Source organism: Podarcis tiliguerta (assembly GCF_965153285.1).
Source record: "Podarcis tiliguerta genome assembly, chromosome: 3".
Lineage (NCBI taxonomy): Eukaryota > Metazoa > Chordata > Lepidosauria > Squamata > Lacertidae > Podarcis > Podarcis tiliguerta.
Window position 1 is genome coordinate 91,635,367 of NC_139536.1, and position 18,636 is coordinate 91,654,002.

The 18,636-nt window shown below is 43.3% G+C and overlaps 1 long non-coding RNA gene across 3 annotated transcripts in view; it reads left to right on the forward strand.

Annotated features, from left to right (window-relative positions):
- The window catches only part of LOC310673456, a 148,040-nt gene that overhangs the window by 40,703 nt on the left and 88,701 nt on the right, over nt 1–18,636 (forward strand). For all 3 annotated transcript variants that reach the window (XR_014509031.1, XR_014509032.1, XR_014509033.1), the window contains exon 2: nt 11,832–11,975. This is a non-coding gene — a long non-coding RNA (uncharacterized lncRNA). The remainder of the gene's footprint in view (nt 1–11,831; nt 11,976–18,636) is intronic.

Consider the following 18,636-nt stretch of genomic DNA (forward strand, 5'->3'; position numbering starts at 1 on the left):
TCCCCAACACTGCACCCAATTGTTCAGAAATAGTTTCAAGCAATTTAACTTCCCATTGAACCTCCTAAATTACTGATATTAAGCACTTGGTTTCACAACAAACTTAATGAATAGTTCTGACAATCTACGAGTATGGCCACTGGAAGCACACGGGCCAGATGGAATCACAGATTACAGAATTTTCCAATTGGCCTGCAATTTTCTGGCACCTGGTGCTTCATTGCTTTGATATTATATATTATAGTTAGAGCGGCAACCTCTCCTGACAGCTGAATCTAGACTTGAAAAGCTCAATTTTGAAAAGAGAAAAAGCTGCCCACAACCGTTCTGATTCCCAAGCACAGTTGATCTTTGAGAATGGGAGTCAGCCAGGCTTCAGGGGATTCAAATGAGTCCTTTGGGTGGCTTTGCCTTCTGCCTTCAAGCATCTTAGGGAAGGAAGATTAAACTGAGACCAAATATTAGAGGGGCTGGGGGTAAAAAGAAGGAACCATACCTGAGAAAAGGAAGAGAAGAGGAAAATTAAAGAAGGGAAAAGGAGCTTTCCTCTAGCTTGTGAAGGCTGCAGCTTTCTAACTGCAAATCTGAAGTGATCTGAAATCCCAAGAAACAGTGAGATGTGGACTGAAATGCAGACATCACTTGAAAACTGGGCACCCTAGTGCTAAACCATATAGCATAGTGCTTGATCTGGTTCAGAATTTGCTACAACCCATCATCTTGAGCTTCAGCTGCCTAAGATGCGCAACTTCAGAGCCCAACTGCTTGTTATGTTAACGTACTTTGAAAGCATCATGCTTACACTGGCCCCTTCCATGCTGAAATAACATGATTTGCAGAGCTCCTAGACCCAACCCATACTGCATGCATGACCTAATCAGGACCCTATGTCTGCAAACAGTGCCTTCTAGGGCAAATAACAGCCAGGGATTTTATTTTATATTTTATAAAAGCATTTCTATGGTGAAAATGCACCAGCAAAGCCAATTCAGCATTCCTGCTGATGCAATTTAAACCCCTGTATCCACAAAGATAACTGGAAATGCAATGTCATGACGATAAGACATTCTTGTATGGACTACCTGCTCATTTATTTGACTAATATAACCATATGCAACACATTAAGCTTGCACTGTGGCCAACCATTCAAGTCAAAGCAGGGGGGGGGAAACAAGAGGTTTACAGCCCTGCTACAATCCATTGGTAGGTCACAAGTTTTTAGGCCTGCTCTTGTCAGAAATCTACAAGAATTTCAGCTCTCTGTGTGTCTGTCTGTCTGTCTGTCTGTCTCTCTCTCTCTCTCTCTCTCACACACACAAACAAACCATCTTGCACTTGCTAATGGCAAAAAAAAAAAGTAAAATGACCCCCAAAAACAAACAAACAAGGAAGCAAGCATTTGAAAAGCCTAACACATTGCCACCATCCCTCCCATCATAGATTTTAGGTACATTTATCACCATTTTATTTTTCCGGCTGGCTCAGAATATTGTATTCCACAGAATTCAAATGGCATCTCAGGACTCAGCTATACAGCTGCAAATAAAACGTTTAAAAGTGTGTTTTAAGTGCAATACACAGTGTGACGCCAGATGGCGAGCCTTATGGAAAATTATGGAAAATACGATGTATTTTTAAAAGCACTTTCGGAACGGTTTTTTTTATATGTGTGTAGATTCCACCTTGATAAAATGCAACATAAGAAGTAACAGAAGCAATAAAAATGCAATTAAAAATCAATGTGAATTTTTCGTGCAGAACACATCAATTCAGCTTATGGACAATGGGTAGTCCACAGCATAAAGTTCAGGAACCTCTGCTCTTAGCGCACAAGTGTGAGAGTCACTGGTCTTGAGCTCAGACCAAAGCCCATTACAGTTTAACAGCTCATCTACAAATCACTTGAGAAAGAGAGTGTGGATTTGAGCTGGCTTAATGCCGCTGAAGTCAGTAAGACCAAATCATCCTCAGCCTGAGTACTGTGGCCTTGGTGGTTTCTCGCGTACTTTATTCCCAGGGCGCCACAAGTGCAGATGGAGATTCCCACAAGCGGCGGCTCCACTCATCCCTATCCATTATCCGGAAAGAGCAGGTGCTTGAAAAATGAACAAGCCGGCACCCAACACACTTATAGCTCTTCATGCGCTTTTGGGGGGTAAATAACAGATTGCCTCTATTACTCCTGACCTTACATTTCTTTGTCAAATGTATCAATCACTTCTCTCTAACCTTTAATGGGAAAGGCTAAAGTTGTTTACTGCGGCGGTTCACGTGTGCGCAACCGGCAAGGACACTGCCTGCCTTCGGTACCATTCCAAGGAGTGGGCGTTTTTATCTCACAACTAACTATATTTGTCCTTATACATAAACGGGTGCTTGTTTTCATGTATGTACGTGTGTGTGTGTGTGTGTGTGTGTGTGAGAGAGAGAGAGAGAGAGAGAGAGAGATTTCGCAAGGAGGTCAGACATTGCCAGGAAGGTTAAATGAAAAAGTCAGCAGTATTTGGCAGAGATTTATGTGGAAAACGGATACAGGTCTGTCGAGCTCTCAGCCTGATTAAATAAAGGGTGCCCTGGGAATAGAACACAACTATGTGCATACTCTGGTAAATGAAAGTACTGCATTAGAATGCAGCTTTAGGGTCTAATTTAAAAATATAATTCATACCCGAGCAGAAGCCTTTAAAATATTGGCAGATGTCTTTATACTGTTATTTTATACAGAGGACAAAGTGGATTAAAGATAAATGTAATCCAAATAATGGTGCTGTTTCATTATTTTCACTTCTGTTTTATTTCCTTTAAAGAAATGTAATTTAGAGAGGAATATATATTCTGGGAGATCCTCTTAAATGTAGGAAGAGGAAAGCATTTACCCGCAAATGGATGTCACAACTTGGAAGCAAGCAACAGTACCAAGTCCAGGACTGCTTCCCGCAGCCTAGGCGAAGTAAATAATGTGGCCTTTTGCAAAAAGAAAAAGAAAGAAAAAAAGGGCACTTACATAATTGGGAACTTGAATTTTATTCCCAATCACATTGTTTTGTCAGGGTGATTAGGCTCAATTAATTACTCTCCACTCAAAAGTTCCCTGCTTTTATTGTTATCTACTGACAAAGGACAGAGGGCACAGTACTTGCTTCTGTTATACTTTTTAATTTCTTCCCACTGATAATCAGGCTGCTGGTGGAAAGTATTTTTATTTTTATTTAATTACTGTCACTACCCCTGTTTCTGGTATGGCATAAAGTTAAAATGCAGCAAAATATCATAGAATACATTTTACCCATTAACATAGTTCATCTTATGGATTCCTTTTTATTAATACACTTGTTGCCAGCAGTGCTCTTTTTCTTGAAAAAGAGGTGCCGGAAACTCACCATGAACACCGCACTTATTTTCTGGTGCCCACCTGAAAGGTGCTGGAACTGAGTTCCAGCTGGGAGAAAAAAATCTCACTAAAAGTTATTAGTGAGCAACCTGAAGCCGTAAAACAGGCCTTTCTGGTAGGACCATCACTAAAATCTGAGTTGCTCAGATACTGAGATGGATGACAATTGTTCTTTAAATATTCAGGTTTTTCTTTACATATTCAAGTTTCTCATGAATTTAATTATTGTGCAAAAAACAAACAAACCAGTGGCTTGTTTCCAACTAAGCCATACTCACAATAAACCTATTGAAATTGATGGACATGGTAAAGGAAGGAATCCAAAGTATGGCCACCTAGCATAACTGAAGGTAAAGGGACCCCTGACCATTAGGTTCAGTCGTGACTGACTCTGGGGTTGTGGTGCTCATCTTGCTTTACTGGCTGAGGGAGCCGGCGTACAGCTTCCGGGTCATGTGGCCAGCATAACTAAGCCGCTTCTGGCGAACCAGAGCAGTGCACGGAAACACCGTTTACCTTCCCGCCGGAGCGGTACCTATTTATCTACTTGCACTTTGACGTGCTTTTGAACTGCTAGGTTGGCAGGAGCAGGGACTGAGCAACAGGAGCTCACCCCATCGTGGGGATTCGAACCGCCGACCTTCTGATCGGCAGCTCCTAGGCTCTGTGGTTTAACCCACAGCGCCACCCACGTCGTCTAATGCTGTCTTAAATTAAGCCAGAGCATAGTATGCCAGATCCAAACTCTGTTCAATAGTGGGAGTACTATCCGTTTAGCTGTCCTAAACCTGGCAAAAGGCAGACAAGCATTTGAAATAGAGTTTGACTTGTTGGGGTTTTATTTTTTTGCCAGTGTAAGGTTTGCTAGGCTGTCAGGTTGCTTCACTGAGCTGAATGGAGTTAAAGGACTCTCCAAATGTCCCTATTTTCCAGGGACGACCCTGATTTAGAGAAGTTGTTCCAGTTACTGAATTAATCCTGGAATGTTCTGCTTTTCTTTAAGCTGTCCCTATTTTTACTGGAGAAATGTTGGAGGGTATGGCCCTCTGAAGGCAATCCTGTACAGGGAAGGTTTTTAAAAAACGTTTAATGTTTTATTATGTTTGTATATATGTTGGAAGCTGCCCAGAGTGGCTAGGGCAACCCAGTAAGATGTGGGTGGTATAAAGAGTAAAATTATCGTTATGGAATGGGACGTCCTTATTTTCATCAGGGAAATGTTGGTGGGTATGAGTTAGGATCCAGCATAAGTCCCGCCTGCCCAGTACTGCCTTTAGTTTAGGGATCAACAACCTGCTTTTTGTTTATTAAATTTTATTAAATTTACACTTAGCACAATATACATTTACACAATACACATATACAACACACTACCTTATTTTCATAACATAAAACATATCTACATTACTCTATGTAATACCTACCTATACTATACATATCAACATACCTACACACCTACCCCACACGGACACCCACCAAGTGACTTGACTTTCAGCCGTTCTCGTTATGCTGCTTTATTTTTCCAACTAGCTTAAATACATTTCATTATTTCTTTAATCTCTTCTTCTATCTTGACTATACTCTCCTTTCACTCTAATCATTTTCTGGATTCACTCAATATCTGTCAGAAATTCTTCTTTTTCCACATAAATTTGATGTATTTCTTAAAGACAGCCCACTCCTTATTCACTTTTTGTACCATATCTCCTCTTATCCTCCCTGTTAGTTTGGCAATATAGAAGTATTCCATCATTTTAGATAACCAGTCTGTTTTAGTGGGGACGCTGCTGCTTTTCCAATTTTTGGCAATCAATAACCTTGCCGCCGTAGTTGCATACATAAATATTGGTCTGACTGTTCTTTTTATTTCCTCTGACATGATACCTAGGAGAAAGGATTCTGGTTTTTTAAAAATGAAAATCTAAACATCTTTTTCAGTTCGTTAAATATATTTTCCCAGAATCCCACTATCTCTTTGCACTCCCACCACATATGTAGAATGGTTCCTGCCGCGTTGTTGCATCTCCAACAGGCATCACTACAGTTTTTATACATTTTTGCCAGTCTGAACAGGGTCAGGTACCATCTGTATTGCATTTTCATTACATTCTCTCTGAAATTATAGCATGCCGTAAATTTGATATCTCTTTTCCACTGCTGTTCCCATTGGCTTATCATTAGATTTTCCCCTAAATCCTGGGCCCACTTTACCATGATCAACAACCTTTTTTTTTTTTTTATGAGGGCCACATTCCATCTGAGGTGATCTATCATGGCACTGGGTGGAACCAAATCTGATAATGGACAAAGCCAGAGGTAAAAGTGGTTTAACTAACCTGAAACAGGTACTGCCCTGCTTCAGTTTTCATTATAGCATTTCTAGTCCTGCACAGATCTACTCAGAAGTAAGCTCTGCTGCGTTTGAGGGGAATACTTTGAAATAAGTATACAGAAGAGTTGTTGCTTTTTAATAGTACAAAGAAACCAGTATGACTTCTGTTCTGAAACAGGATTGAAAGCAATTACTTTATTGTGCTACAGACAGAGCAGATGCCTGCCAGTTTGTTCTTAGATAGCCGGCAAAAAAAGTTAAAAATAAAAATAATTTTTAATCAAATAAAATACTGCCTCCTTCCAAGTTCTGAAAGTATATCAAAAAGTGGGAGGATGACACTTTTAACAGCCAGAGGAAATAAATAGAAAGGAAGTCTGCTAAGGTGGAAAAATGAAGCAGCTTTAGGAGTTTCAAGGGGCCACATAAAATGAGAACGGGCCCACAAGCAGCCCACCTGGTCTCTAGCTCTTATAGAATCAGATATATCAAGCAAAGAGTCCATGAAATCATGCCAGCTCACCCAGTCATTGCTAGAGATTGAAACAAGCTTTCCTCCTTATTTCATGTAGCCTTACTGCCACCCATGCCTTCCAGCATTCCTTTTCTGCTAGATAGAGTATATGTTTGTGAAAATCATGTGACACAACGTATTCCTAGTGTTGGGCCCTACCTGGTGCCTCTTCTTGTTTTCACTTACCACTGCATGATCCGCTCTAATTGAAAACTTGATCCAAAAACTTTGCTTGGGAACTACTTCTCAGGATTTTGAAAACGCTGGAAGGGAAGAGGTTTACGTGCAAATGATAATGTTGCACTTTATGGCAGCCTTCTCAGCAATGAGATTGGCTTAAGGGTTAACTTTGCTCCTTTTTTTGCCCCATTTGAAAAGGCCTTGCAGGTGCCCAACCATCACAATAAAGGATGGATTTGAATTAACACAACCCAGTCACTGTTGTTTTTCAGAAACAGTTGCAGCTAGGCAGCTGAATTTGCATGGGCAACAATTCCTGTTTCTGCTACGCAAATTACAAAGGGGCACCACTCAGATGTGGCAGACATCTCTATTAGCATGCCTTTCTATATTTTCAGAAATAATTTGAACTGCTTAAAAGATAAGCCCATTGAAAACAAAGGCCATATAAACTCCAGCTGCCTCTGTTTATTAGCGTCAGCTCACAATCCCTGTTTTGTTCCTTATTTGCCCTTTAACAAGATCTGGGATGTGCTCTTTGGCACTATGTTAATGTGTACTAGATTTATGAACACAGGAAACTGCCTTAATACAGAGTCAGTCCATTGGTCCATACTGTCTACATAATATTGGCAGTACCTCACCAAAGTTTCAGACAGGAGTCTGTCTCGGACCTACCTGGAGATCCTGGGGACTGAACCTGGGAACGTGTGAATGTAGTCGTGCCCCAGGATTCATCCTTCTCCCAAGGATCCCGGTGGAGGAGATATGCCATGAAATCTAGTGCACAGTATGTATGGCATAGGCAGAGAATGCCAGTAACATACACAAACAATGGCCCAATACATTTTGTAGGGGTGTGTGTGTGAGAGAGAGAGAGAGCTGCTCTATGCTGGGGCTGCACAAAAAGGCAATTTGAAGGCTTCCTGAGTCAAACAGTGATGTTGATGAAGCCCCTCAGATTGGATCAGGCCTCCACGAAACCTTCTGCTGCACACTTTTCTGTACTCTCCACTTTTGCTCCGCCGTTACCTCCCTGTCAATTTGGATACAATAACGGAACTGGAGGCCCCTCGACTGTTCTTGGGTCCAGTATCTGACCGCTTTGACCGGATATCCCCAGCTGATGTGGACAGACTCCTCCAAGCTGGAAAGCCCACCACCTGTCCTCTTGACTCGTGCCCATCCTGGCTGAATAGAGCATGTCCAGACGAGGTGCGGGCCCCCCTAGGGGATATCCTCAATTTCTCCCTTGGCACTGGGACATTCCCAGGGGAATTGAAGGAGGCAGTGGTGTGCTCGCTCTTAAAGAAAACATCATTAGATCCTGTGGATCTATCCAATTACTGCCCGGTTTCGAATCTTCCGGGTAAGGTGATTGAGAGAGTGGTTGCTGAACAACTTGGTGGGTTTCTGGATGAAACATTGGCTCTGGATCCATTCCAATCCGGCTTCTGCTCTGATCATGGGAGTGAGACGGCTCTGGTTGCCCTAACGATTGATCTCCGCAGGCAGCTGGATCAAGGCGGGTCAGGGCTGCTGATTCTTTTAGACCTGTCAGCAGCCTTCGGCATGGTCAATCACAAACTTCTGGACCACCGCCTTGCCGACGTGGGGATACAGGGCACAGTCCTTCAATGGTTGCACTCGTTTCTCTCTGGTCGGGGACAGAGGGTGGTGCTTGGGGGGGGGGAACTGTCATTGTGCCACTCCTTGGTGTGTGAAGTGCCGCAGGGTCCGATACTCTCCCCGATGCTTTTCAACATCTTTATGCGCCCCCTCGCCCAGCTTGTCTGGAGTTTTGGTTTGGGCTGATGACACCCAACTCTATCTGTTAATGCACGGCCATCCTGACTTGGCCCCAGACACACTGATCAGATGTTTGGAAGCTGTGGCTGGATGGGAGCCAGTTGAAGTTAAATCCTTCAAAGACAGAGGTCCTTTGGCTGGGTCAGGATGATACAGGTTTGGGGGGCCAACTCCCATCTCTTGCGGGGGAGCAATTAGTGCCAGCACCGTCTGTTAAGAGTTTGGGTATAATCTTCAACACCTCCCTTTCTATGGAGGCACATAGCTATATGTGTAGCTATAACAAAGGCGGCATTTTTTCATCTCTGCCAAGCTAAGCAGTTGGCTCCTTACCTCTCTTGCCCTGACCTAGCCACTGTGATCCACGCAACAGTCCAGGCTTGATTATTGTAACTCACTCTACGTGGGGCTCCCCTTGAGACTGACCCAGAAACTCCAGCGGGTGCAGAATGCCGAGGTGAGACTCCTTACGGGGTCCTCGGCGTGGGATCACATTCACCCAGTGCTATACCAGCTGCACTGGCTCCTGGTGGAGTACAGGATCAGGTTTAAGGTGCTGATTTTAACCTTTAAAGCCCTATATGGCCTAGGACCCTTGTACCTACGGGACTGCCTCTCCTGGTATGTCCCACGGAGGACCTTACAGTCTTCAAATAAAAACATCTTGGAGATCCCGGGCCACAGGGAGGTTAGGCTGGCCTCAACCAGAGTCAGGGCTTTTTCGGCCGTGGCCCCGATCTGGTGGAACGCTCTGTCACAAGAGACTAGGTCCCTGCGGGACTTGACATCTTTCTGCAGGGCCTGCAAGACAGAGCTGTTCCACCAGGCCTTTGGCCAAGGCACAGTCTGAACCCCTCTCTCCTTCTGTAATCCTCATAGAACTCTAGCCCAATGGTTGCCATTAATTTGATTCTGAATTGATTTTAGAATGTATTTTAATTAATTGACTGTGATTTTATGTAAACTGTGCTATTTTTACTGTTGTTAGCGGCTCTGAGCCCGGCTTTAGCTGGGGAGGGCGGGATATAAATAGAATTATTTATTTATTTATTTATTTATTTATTTATTTATTCATTCATTCATTCTGTTTTTGCAGAGCTATGGGCTGGCAGTAGGGAAACTCCATAGCAAAACTACAGTGAATGGAAAAGTAGAAGGTATTGGAAAAGAGAGAGACAGAGTGACATGAATCCTTTGGATCCCCCGTGCTGTTTTTCTAGAAAAAAAGAGGTGCTGGAATTTACCATGAATGCCTCTTAGAATGGCAATGGCGCTCACCTGAGAGGTGCCGGAACTGAGTTCCGGCGAATTCCGGCTGAAAAAAAGCCCTGAGGACCTACAGTCTAAACTCTGCCTGTGGAGCATTGAAGAGCTCTGGGTGATTTTGTTTGTTTGTCTATTAAAGCTGAATAGTAGATGATTGGGGTTTTGTTTTTTGTTTTTTTAAAAACTTAAAAGCATCATTTAATGTTTTAAAATCTACCCACTGGGAAAAAGAAAACTCCTCTGGAACTCATCAACATTGCACTGGTAGTTTTTAGGACGGCCTCACCTTGCAATGCCTTTCCCAACACAAGCAAGCTGTAAGAAAGCCAAACCAGCCTGTATAAAGCTGCTAGTTTTTTTTGTTTTTTTTAACACACATACACACACGCATGCACAAGAATAAGCCCCTATTGGCCACCTCCTGATTATTTTAAGGTAAGGAACAGTGAGAGACAAGTGCCACCACTCCCTCCAAAAGTATGAAGCTAATATGATCTGGGAGTTTTAATTGGCCTGGTAAAGGTATTGATCTAATATGGATTACGGATGAGAGTAAATCCCATTCACTTCACACACAAAAGCCCCTAAATGTTTTTGTCTGCCATTCAGCAGGTTTCATCAGCTGGAGGGGATTCTGTGCCTGCAAATCTGTTCTACTACTTCCGGAAAGTCAGGGGAAGCACGTTACAGCCATTTTAAGGTTCCCCATTATATAGTAAAGGGGGAACACATAGCTTTGTCTAAAACCGAACAGCTAGGAACGTGAAGCAGAAAGAGCACACCGAAGCATATTGGGTATTCTTTGCTGCCTGCATCAAAGGACAATACAGTGGTACCTCAGGTTACAAACACTTCGGGTTACAGACTCTGCTAACCCGGAAGTAGTACCTCGGGTTAAGAACTTTACCTCAGGATGAGAACAGAAATCATGTGCCAGCGGCACGGCAGCAGCGGGAGGCCCCATTAACTAAAGTGGTACCTCAGGTTAAGAACGGTTTCAGGTTAAGAATGGACCTCTGGAAGGAATTAAATTTGTAACCAGAGGTACCACTATATAGGGAATAACCATGGGGATGCCTCCGGCCCACTGCCTTCTAGCATCCACCACCTGAGGTAGCTGCCTCACTCTACCTATCGGTGGGGCTGGCCCTGAGGCATCCACATCACCTTTCCCCGCATCCTGACCGTAACTGTTGCCCACTTCTTTAGCACATTGGTGGATCTTGTCTACCTGTTGTGCAATGTATTCCCCTGTTTGTCAATAACCTATCCTGCTCTCAGTTCTGCAGGGTGTAAAAGGTAACGGTAAAGGACCCCTGGGCAGTTAAGTCCAGTCAAAGGGAACTATGGGGTTGTGACGCTCATCTTGCATTCAGGCCAAGGGAGCCGGTGTTTGTCCACAGACAGCTTTCCGGGTCATGTGGCCAGCATGACTAAACTGCTTCTGGCGGAATGGGATACTGTTACAGAAGCCAGAGCATCCTGCTGCAGCAGTACCTATTTATTTACTTACACTGATGTGCTTTCAAACTGCTAGGTTGGCCGGAGCTAGGGCAGAGCAATGGGAGCACACTCCGTCGTGGGGATTCGAACCGCCAACCTTCTGATCTGCAAGGTGTGGGTGATATCCAGTGGTGCCCACCTACTTGTGTGGTGGACATTAGCCTAAGCTACAGGACTTCTGGTTTCTCTTCTTCAGCCTCTCTGCACACACCCCAAAATCTGTGCCAGTGGATGCAGGGGAGACGAGAGGAGAGGAGAGGAGAGGGGAAAGATGCCCTTTTGTGCCAGCAAAAAGGGCTGTTGCTTATGGGAATGCATTAACATGATTGCATCTCTTCACTGAAACGTGAATGCAGAGAGCAAACCTTTTAAAATAGCAGCATCTTATTAAATGAGATTTACCAATGAGTGCAAGGCACCACGAGCTCTATATGTAATCTCTGGAATGTCCCTTTGATTTTGTTTTAGTCGGCAACAGTCTGCCTTGTCAGGCAGGAGGAATTATTCTTAGACTAATAATGAAAAGTATGCTCACTTGGATTGGAGCAGCACTATTTGTAATAAAAATACGAATGCCTTATATATATTTTTTCCAGCCTTTGGCACATCCCTTAAGTCAGTCGGAGTTCAGGACTCTTCAAAGATAAAACCAGTGCTTATTACAGTGTTTAACCACCCGTCCACTATGTAGAAAGTTTGATAATATTGTTCTAATTAAACACCATTTATTGACGTTCACCTTCATTAAGCCAAATTAGTTCCCTTGGAAACATGCCAATAAATCAGCAGTTCCAATTAAGCATATTCTGTTCAAGCAGAGTATTCTGTCTTTCCAGAGCCAATGACGTTAATGCTCACATTATCCAATGAAGCCGGTGACGAACATGGAAAACTTGGCATGTACACAGCAGTCGAGGTGCCTGATATTGCGGGATTTACATGCACACTAATTGACGGAGGCTCCCAAAACTCATTATGTGGTAGGTTAAGTGTTATCACTTGGATTATTATGATTTATATTTAAAAACCCATGAAGGTTAATCACAACAAAGGCCTTAACCCTATCTTTAAATCAGACTTGACCCAAGGACAGAAACTATTTCATCCAGATATGTTAATCCAATGGTTTTCAAATGCTATATTTGCACATTAATTTGTCTGCTTGTGCATCTGTGACATGTTGCAGGAGAAACTCTGGCATATGTGTTGAGGACAGGGCTTTTTTTCAGTCGCAGCTCACCCGAATTCAGTTCCAGCTTCTCTCAGGTGGCTGGCATTGCCATTATAAGAGAAGAGGGGAGGTGTTCATGGTGAGTTCTGGCACCACTTTTTCTAGAAAAATACCACCGGGGCACCAGTGCAGGTCTTCATTTTCACTCTTCCTGGATCTTTTACCTTCACTTTTTCTTCCTTTAACACCTTTCCTCTCTCATCCTCTTCCTTTCTATTCCCGTTTTCAGTCATCATCATAACCAACTTCTTAATTTCCTCTGGTCCTTCCCCTCAGAGGAGGGAGACATCCTCTTCTCCCTTCCCTTAATCTCCGTGTCTCCTGGCCATCTTTACTCAGCATGCAAGTAGTTGCTGGTGCTGAGAATGATCCAATCAAGAGGCTAGAAGTCATTGAGCAGAATGTCGCCCTAAAGCCCACTGGTAGGTCCACTGTTTGAGAAACACTATTCTGGCCGAAGCACAATATAACCCCTGGTAAATTTCCAAGCAGGGGTGGCCTTGCCCATTTTGCTGCCTGAGGTGAAGTGGGAAGATGCTACCACCTCCATCACCCAAGTCTCACGTACTGGGGTCACGGATGAGATCTCACTGGAAGCTGCAGCACAACCCTCGCAGTGGCGGTAGAGGTGGGTGGGGCATCATCCCATTCCACCGCTCAAGGCATCTGCTTCAGTCTGCCTCATGGGTGGGCCAGCTCTCTTGCCAAGGTCTGTTTTATCCAGGCACACTGAATCAACTGTGCACTCTTTCCTTAAGAAAAGTCTTGCTAGTGTCCAGATCTCCCCATCCCTAACTGTTAAACTAGGGTAAACAATATGGCAGGTGTGTGTTGGGAACCCTGCTAGGGAGATGTGTAAAACTTTGTAAATGTGTTACTTACAATACCACAATCTGGATTAAGTAGTCAAGCGGTCCAAGAACCAAAACACAAAGAACCTGGAATCCTACCACTCCCCACCCCAAAACCCTCTGAGTTAGAAAACCACCAGTTTAGGGCAATATTTTTGAAGGCTGTCTTCTATTTTCCACGTGTTAAGACAATTTTATATGGTTCGTGTTATGCACATGTTATGTACATGATTCATGGATTATATTCCTGAAGTCCCAATATATTAATGGGTTATTTTCCTGAAATCCTGAATCACGTTGCATGTCAACAACGCTCGTTACACCATAAGGCACAAATGAATTTTTGAAAAGCCAGAGGTCTTCTACATAGAGCACCGCGGCGTGTAGCATTCTGCAAGCCCTTCCTTCTGTTTGATAAATGATAAAGCACCATTCTATAACATTCTGGCGTGGTGATTAACCTTCAAACCTCTGGGAATCTCGGCGGGTCCTAGGATTTGATGCAGCGGTTATCAGAATAACTGAAGCAGAGTTCCTGATTGGATTCTAGAAGCAGATAGAGGGGAGTGTGTTCCCTCTGCTCAGTGCATTCAGTTCCATGCAGGAGAGCTTCCATCTTCATTTCAGCAGAGGAAGCTTATACACATGTGCATTTTGTTTCAGGGCCAGGAAGTACTTGTATTAACCACAGTGCATGCAGCTCTCTCAGTAGGGACAAGGCATGAAAAAGTGGGATCATATTAATAGATGGCCCTGGTTGCGGGCAGGCCCTCAACACAGTCCCCCCACCCTGACGTGGGTGGAGCCATTACCCTCATGCCAGGGGGGCACCACGATTACCCAAGGCTATTGGCCAATCAATTTGAGTGGGGTGATTGTGGGGGGGGGGAGTATAAAAGCGGCAGCACGACGTGTGCCAAGCACTTGCTTCACGCTGCCAAACACCCACCCACCCTCCCTTTAATTTAGGTGTCCTCTGGCCTTGCTTTGGACTTCGGTTGGTTGCCCATCTTGGGATGGGGTCCGGGTAGAAATTTTTCCATTTGGCAAACTGGCACTGGCCACTTGGCCTACCTCTTAGCAATCGCCACAACTTTGTAAGGTTAGGCGGTTAGGCATTGGCTTATTGTTGAGTGGAGGAGGGGAGGTCAGCCATCGCCTGCCCCTCCATTGTCCAAGGGTATTCCATTAAAGGAATCTGAGGCCTGGATCCTGGATCTTGTCTGAAGTCCGCTTGAGGGGCTAGGGCCATGTCAGGCCTCTGGGAACACCGGGGGAGATACAGGCGGGTTCCCCTGAAGCAGCTCCCCTTTGGGTGGTTTACCCTTACAGACTTCCTGCAAAGGGGGCAGGAGTCTGATATAGTCTTTTGCCAATGCCTAAGCCAATACAGCTCACATTTCCTGTAATCAATAAAGTTGTGGCCAAAATTTGCCCAATAACCTTGAACAAAAAAATCTGTGTCTGTGTGAATTTCTTTATTCTAATGGGGGTTTAGCTTGAGGGTCTAGACACGCAAATGCTCTGCTTGAATCAAATCTGCATTCCTTCCCTTCCCAACCCCCATTGTGACCTAGGTTGCTGATGAGAGCAAATGGGACTCCCACATAAAAGGGGCTAGTGAAAATGGAGATAGAAGACATGAATGTGCTCGTAAACCTAGACGTGAACCTGAACACCCACCCAAATTATGTGAATAGCATACCGGTAAATAGACTAATATCCTTGATAGCACAAAGGATAGCATATCCTAAGCTGTCCTTAATTTTGGAATTCTAATCACATGTCCTAAAGCCTTCTGATGGTCTCTACTGGAATGGCAGCAATGATAGAATGCTATAACACTGCATTACAGTCCGAAGCTCTGCAGTCAAAACTACATATAAAAATGTGTCTATTAGGAGAAATTGTCTCTAAAATGCTGGTGAATTTTCACGTGGGTCCTTTTTGTAAAAAATAATAATCGATAGATAAATATGAACTGCTGTGAAATGTGGGGAACCCAATTTAACCTTTGGAAAAATGAGAAATTGACAGAGTTTGGCAGATTTTTCCATCCCTGCTCCCGGGTAAGTGTATAGAAGATTGTGGCCCTAAACTATTTTATTTTGGGCAATAAGCATGGCATGAGGTGCATGTGAAACATAGTGAGATGAGAGAAATTTTACTAGGCACAAATGGGTGATTTTTCATGCAATATATTCTTTAACAAATTACGGCGATCCTGAAAATAAGAACCATATGTCATACCAACCAAGAGGTAAACATAGCCAATTAAAATGACTTATTTTTGGTTAATGTATCATATATTGTAACATGAGTAGGCGGCTATAACATCTATCAGAAAAGGCAGCGGTACAGCTGAAGGACAAGCTGATGAAACTCAGCAGTGTGGAAATAGCTAGCTGTGGAAAACATATATTTTGTCTTGTAAAATTAAGACTTGAAATTAAGACATAAAAACTGAGGGCATATTGATCTATCAATCAAAAACTTTTTCTGGGGTCTTCTGCAACTGTACATTTCTATATTCCTGCAAGTTTTTTTTGTCACCTTTCCAGGGAGACATGGCCCAGGGATTAAATGTAACAGCACTGCCTTGTCTTGTGAGTGGTGAGAATCAAGGAATCAAATGCACCCTTGACAGTAAGCCCTCCTGTTGTTTGGTTTTGCCCTACAAAGCATTTCTTTTTTATAAAGTCACAGGCTATAAACATATACAGAGTTAAGTGTGCATGAACCCATTGATTTCAATGGGCTGAAGACCAACACATAAATCTGTCGAATTGTAACCGCTGGTTTTTAAATGACTTTAACTCTTTGAAGAAGAGTTTTGGATTTGATATCCCACTTTGTCACTACCCTAAGGAGTCTCAAAGCAGCTAACATTCTCCTTTCCCTTCCTCCCCCACAACAAACACTCTGTGAGGTGAGTGAGGCTGAGAGACTTCAGAGAAGTGTGACTGGCCCAAGGTCACCCAGCAGCTGCATGTGGAGGAGCGGGGAAGCGAACCCGGTTCACCAGATTACAAGTCCACCGCTCTTAACCACTACACCACACTGGCTTTGTGAAGGGATCATAAGCTGCCACTTCTTTTCCACGGGAGGGTAATTCCTAACCCTGGTGATTTTAAAATGCAGAGAGAAAGAGGGGGGCTGAGAAAGAGAAAGGGGGATGGGGTACTTGTAAACTGCATATAAAATTTGGGATGCTTTAAGATTCAGAAAGAAAAAATGCTTCCTCTCCACTTCTACCCACTCATATACCCCTTACCAACTCTAGGGGTCAGTTCATGTGAATTTCAATGTGAACCGCCCTGTTTTGCACCTCCCAGGACTAATGTTCAGCCGAGAATTATCCTTCTTCCATTGCTGCAGTTCTTCGGGTTTTGCAATATCATTGTCAGCTGAAAAGGGGTGAGGTACCAAACTGCATTTTAAAACATGCGTTTTAGGAAGGAGTTTGTTTAGAAATCTGTGCAATTATTTATCATATATATTTAGATATTTATTTTGTGATACAGTCAGTATTAAATGTAAATTTCAATATACAGTGGACGCTCGGGTTGCAAACGTGATCCGTGTGGCAGGTACGTACGCAACCCACAGTGCCGCATCTGTGCACACACGGATTGCAATTCGGCGCTTCTGTGCATGCGCAAAGCGCAATTTAGTGCTTCTGCACATGCACGAGAGCCCAAACCCAGAAGTAACCCAGTACTTCCGGGTTCAGCGCGGTGCGCAACCCAAAAATGCACAACCTGAAGCGTCTGTAACCCGAGGTATGACTGTACATTTTTTTTAAAAAAAAAAAGATTGCAGATTAACTTGGAAACAGAATGGGATGGCTTTCCGAATGAACCCACACAAAATTGGACAGGGGCCAGAAATGCAATGCTCCATGCATCTCTTAAGCACTGCCCCATGCTATCTTAACTGTGGGAAATAGGTTTAGCACGGTCAGTCCTATATGACTTTCCCCTCTCTAAATCACACACAGCGCATCATGGAATGTATGGCTGACGCTGCTGGTGAAGCAGGAATGTGAAGCTGCTGTTCTTTAACTCCCTTCTCCCTTTTTATTGCACACAATATTCACAACTAGTCAAAACAAGTGTGCTAATCGTGGAAACAGGAACAGCAATGAACAGTTGCTTCTCTTTCCCAGCACTCATGTACTCATAACTGTAATCCTAATTGGAGGCAGTAAATAAAAGGAGGATAATTAATGTTCATCAATTTTCACTAATTCCCTACTAAACTATCAGTGTCTCTCTCTGTCTCTCTCACTCACACACTGAAGGCATATGCTCTGTAGTCCTCAGTCTGTCAGAGCTTCAATGTGTGTGAGCATTCTATACTGTCACATTCGCTTTGAGCAGATAGAATATTCGCAAGCATGTCATAAAATCACACCAGCTCTGCTAATAGCTCAACGGACTCTCAGACAAACAGTTCTATGGAGAGACCCTGTCCACTCCACACTTAACACACCTCCCTGTGTACTGTATTTCAAATAAAATGCTGACTAGCGCCACCCAGAAAAAAAACAACATTGACCATTTTATTGCAATTCTCTCTGTGCTCCCCTTCCTGCTCCCTTCCACCCACCGGCAACCTATTCAGAAATCTGCAAATCCCTGAAGAATATAGCACTAATTTTCTTCCTGCGGAGGCTGCAGATTTTCTATTTGCATTCATTTACTGAAGTTTCACTTTCAAAGAAAGTTTCACTTTCATTTGAGTATGATAATGCCTTAATGTGAAAAGTCTGTGAATATGAAAAAGGTCCCTCTAGGGTGTGTTTCAGTAGCATGTTGACAAAGACACTGTTGAGGGTTGAGTGGCAGAAAGTAAGTCTTCAGTTACGAATGCTTTTTTACAAAAGTGTAATGTCAAGGAACTAACTGAACATCATATTGTTTGGCATTGACCTGATTTTTCAAAAAATGTATTCATAAATTAAACAATTTCTGCGTCTTTCCCTCCAGGACAGGAAAAGAAAAATAATTAGGTAGCACTTTAACTTGCAAGAACATTAATTACCCTAAGCTATATGTGAAATGTTGCTGTATGCAGATGAGGAGGATTATAATCTATTCAGCTTTATAAATGTCCCACACTTGCATGAGTGAGCTGTGCATAATTATTTGAGGTGAGTTGAAATGGTGTGTGTGTGTAGTTTCACAAATATTTCATTCCAAAAAAACCACTCATTTTGCCCAGCAATTTTTTAGGGAAGACTTAATGAGGAGGTGAATGTTCTCATATCAAGACAACCAGGCTAATGCTCCCTGCCTTGCAATGTTGTGATGTAATGGGGATCGCTCCATTTCCAACGCAACTCTTTCCTGCCTTCCTTTACCATACTGAAATGGTTTCAGTGCTGCAAAAGGAAGAGTGTCAACCTGGCTGCCATAGTAATGTGGAAATGAGGCTTCCTACCATGCAATGAAAGCAACACAGCTTCAACTGACATCAGAGGCATTGCCAGAAAGCAAAGTACGATGGGCTGCATAGCACCATGACATTATTTTGGTCGCTATGTGATCCCTGATT